The 4,201-nt window shown below is 37.6% G+C and overlaps 1 long non-coding RNA gene across 1 annotated transcript; it reads left to right on the plus strand.

Moving 5' to 3' along the window:
* Window positions 1-729: 729 nt before the first annotated feature.
* On the plus strand, window positions 730-3,986 carry LOC149404949 (uncharacterized). Its single transcript, XR_016302063.1, has 3 exons — window positions 730-1,021; window positions 2,693-2,820; window positions 3,444-3,986. It is a non-coding gene; the product is annotated as an uncharacterized LOC149404949 (long non-coding RNA).
* The last annotated feature ends 215 nt before the right edge of the window (window positions 3,987-4,201 follow it).

Raw genomic sequence — 4,201 nt, forward strand, 5'->3', positions numbered from 1 at the left:
GGAAGAGGAACCAGTTGATCTACAAGTGGATTTGAGTTACGAGGAACTCCCAGTTAAAATCCTCGACAAGAAGGAGAAGGCACCAAGGAATAAGACGATTTGACTCATGAGAGTGCTTTGGAGAAATCATTCGAAGGAGGAAGCTACAAGGGAACGAGAAGATGAGATGAAGCTCAAGTATCCCAGTCTATTTGAAGAACGAAATTTTTATAAGGAGGGAAGGATGTAAGATACCGACTTTTATTTATGTAAATAATAAATAAAAAGTCGACAAAAGGATTTTGAAAATACTTGAGCGTTGAAAATCTTTAGTCCTTGAGAGTTACGGGAATAATATTAAGAAATTTCTCGAAGGAACGAGAAAACAATCGAGAATGGAAAGTTAAGAATATTAAGGTCGATAAGGTTTTAGAATATTTTCACGAATTTAAGAAGGATGGTGAACGTGAAAATAAATTCTACGTTAAAGGAATTCGATAGAAAATTATTGGACTAATTTTCTTTTATATTTTCCATCTCTCAAGAAAAGAATAAAATTAAAAGGGAGTTATGTGCTACAAGGATTAAATGATATGACAAGGACTTAATTGTAATGTTTAAGGGACCCATTTGAAAGAAAACAATGAAAAGAGGTTAGATGGTAAATAAGAGGATAAGTATTATCTTGCCACGTCATCAAGGGAGTGGAATATGATTTAAATCACTTGGCCGACATGGGTAAAACGCAACCAGGAGAAAAGAAAAAAAAGAAGAAGAAGAAGAAGAAGAAGAAGAAGAAGAGAGCACGGGAGAGAGAGAGAGAGAGATGAGAGAAAGAGAGAGGAGAAGAGAGTGAGACAGCGAGACTGAGGAAGAGAGAGAGGGAGAGGACGCGCGACCACCGGCACCAGCCCGAGACCCCAGCCCCGTGCGCGCGCCATCCAGCCGACCACCAAGCCTCGCCGCGCGCGCGACCGCCTTGAGGGTTGAGCCGCCGCGAGCTAGAGAGGACACCTGAGGGTTCAATTCCTCCATAAACAAGGTGAGAATTTGTTTCCCCCAAAGTTGAATCCGAGATTAGGGTTTCTAGGAATTTATTTGGGGCTTTTCAATTATGAACGTGTTTGATACTCCTTGATTTGATTTTGTGCTCGAATTGGTGTTTGATGATCCTAAGAATCTTGATTTTGGATTAAATTCTGGTTGGTTAGTGGTTGGTCGGATTTGATGTTTCGGGTGTGTAAGTTGGCCGTGTGGTTGGCTGGAGATCTTGTGATGAGTTTGGTTTGGGTTTTGGATTTGGTCGTGTGGAATTTTAGTTTGGCCGTGTGTGTATTCTTTGGCCGTGTGATTGTGAGTTGTTGAGAATGCTGAAATGGCTGAATAAGATTTCTGTTGGAAAAGTAATCTGAGAATCAAGTAGTAATTTTTATGGTTATAGTGTGATATATGTTTTTTTCAGATTTGTTATAGAGTTATTAAGTCGTTTTTGTTGCGAGTTTCTCGTCGAGAGTTAGGCTCGATTTAGGTAGGCTGAACAGGGCTCGGGGCAGCGGCTCGGGACGGCGAGGAGGCTGTCCAAAGTTTAGCGGAGGTGCTGCGCGAGCGACGACGAGACGGAGCCGGACAGCGAGGTTGTCGACTCGGTGATTTGAGACGTCTCCGAGTGGTTAGGGCGAGTCGGGGTTTGTCCCGAGTCTCGACTCGTGCTAGTATGAACCTGGAATTATTTGTGCGAGTTCTTCGAGTTAGAATGTTAATTAGTTTTGTGAGTCAATTTTGAGACATGTTTGGTTGTAGTGTTTTGTGTTCTCGAAGATTGCTAAGTAGTTTATTTTCCGAGTAATTTCGTTATGACATTAAAATTAGTACGTTATTATTATTATGTTTTATAGTCAAGCTCGTTTGATATAAGTCGTTAAGGAAAATAAATTCATATGTTATCGTTACTAAACTCGTTGATTATTCAATTAATTATATAGTATCCTTATCTTAATTATGTATTAAAAATCGAGTTCGACTATAAGCTCGACTCTTTTAATTTGGAAAAAGAATATCAACGAGAAATGTTTTATTTACGCAAGAAATGAAAGAATTGTTCGAATACGAACCAAGGGTTCGGTTATTTCATAAACATTTTATTAAATCGAATCCAAGATTATTTATATATGGTTAGATATTTAAAATAAACGACTTGGTTTATTTTAAATGAAAGGTTTTTACGTTATGCACTTCATTTCTCAAATGGTTATAACTTGTCAATAAAAAGAGACAAGTCAAAAATATTTTCTAGAACATATTTGAAAAGTATCGTTTTAAGTTATTTTCATATAACTTCGGTATGCTATAGATTGTTAGTAATAACTTCTTATTGCGTTCTTTTCTTTTAGTTTCGACCTCGGGAACCTATTCTAAGCAGTGAGTCTTGCCCAGTCAAAGGAATAGGTGGTCGAATAGTATGAGACGTTTCTTAGCTTAAGTCAGAGAAGTTATGTCAAGATCTTATTATCTTTAGGCATCGATTCTTTTCTGTATCTCTGTTATGTTCTCATGTGTTCTTGATTGCTCGTGTTTGAGACGCTCTGAGTAGCGTGACTAGGAGGACGTTTGAATACGTTCCTTATGAGCTTTCTTTCCAGTAGAAGTATGTACGTTAGTATGTCGAGGGATGAGATACTGAGTACGCTCCATGTTCGATCTTTCTCTTCTATAGATAAGTCCAGATTGCTACAAGGATAGCTGCGAGTGTAAGGATATTACGTGGACGAAGCTACGAGAAGTAAAGAAAGGACTCTTTCTGTTGGAAGAGAAGGATTCGGGATTCGAAAGAATCGTATCCAGGTAAGTAGAAACATTTCAACTGTATCACAAAAACAATGTGTTGTGTGTGTTGCTTATGTGCTTGCATTTACATGATAGGATATGTGATTGTTGCATTTATTGCATTTGCATTCATGTGCATCTCATCTAAAAATGGAAAAGAGTTTTACGAGAAACGAGGTTTTTCGAAAGAAGGATGTGTGTTGTGGATCGTCCATGAAAGGTCGGCTAACTCCTAGGATCGGGGAGTTAGCAACAACTTCGCGGGATAGGATCGGTCTCACGAAGGCTCGGGTCATTTGAATAGTTCTGGGAACCTTATGACTTCGAGGAGCGAATCATATGTAGTACTGGGTACCTTATGGTCGCGTCGGACCATTTGAATAGTGTTGGGCACCTTATGGTTGCGACTCCGGGCTGTTTGTATAGTGCTGGGCACCTTACAGCTGCGGCGTTAGTCATACATGTATGTGAGAGAGACCTGAGTGAACTGTTTACAACACACACCTTGCGCGCAATTAAGAAGAGATTTAAGAAGAAGAAAAGATGAGAAAAAAAACTTGCTTGAGTTTTTAAAGTGAAAATCATATCATATGCATTTTTTCTGCTTACTGGGCGTTAGCTCATTCGTTTTTGTGATACAGGTGATGGATGTGATTAAAAGATGTTTATACGGTAGCGGGTTGACTGGCGAGCGCTTCCACGTAGACGAGACTTCGTATATGGGCTATTTTGACCTGATGGGCCTAATAAGAAATCGTTTTGAATAATGTTTTGTGAAAATGGTTATGTTTTGTGAAGTCTGTCTAAGACCTAGAGGTCAAGTAGATTGTTTCTTTCACTATGTCGTTTATGCATGTAGACTTTAAGTCAATACGATGGTGTTGTGTGTAGATACGAAAGGTTTGTCATGACGTCGTGTCGTTTATGTTTTAAAAAAAAAAAATTTCCACGTGTTTTCATTTAAATAAACGACTCGTCGGGGCGTGACAAAAGTTGTGTAAGTTAGTCAGGATTTTTAATTCCGGAATTAGGAGTTTTTAAATTATATCATTAGGATTTTAAATGATCTAATTAGTATCTTTATTTATATATTTTTATTATTACTAATCTAGAGTAAATAATAAATAATGAGAATTTTATTAGTTTATCGTTTTTGGGCCCAATGTATTAAGTTGTAAACATCTGTGTAGGGGTTCGGGGGGTTTTTATAAGTAGGAGTAAATAAGTGGAGGATTCCATATACTTTTTTTTTCTTTCAAATTAGATAAATTTAAGAGTGTCTAGCTACAAATATGTAACTAATAGTGACAAAATTCACATTATTAGTTACTTGTTTGTAATTAAACACTTCTAAATCTATCTACTTTGAAAATAAAATAGTAATGTAGAATAACTAACT

The sequence above is a fragment of the Urtica dioica genome, chromosome 2 (genome assembly GCF_054948205.1).
Source record: "Urtica dioica subsp. dioica isolate 48M chromosome 2, U.dioica_male_clone48M_v1_H2, whole genome shotgun sequence".
Classification (NCBI taxonomy): domain Eukaryota; kingdom Viridiplantae; phylum Streptophyta; class Magnoliopsida; order Rosales; family Urticaceae; genus Urtica; species Urtica dioica.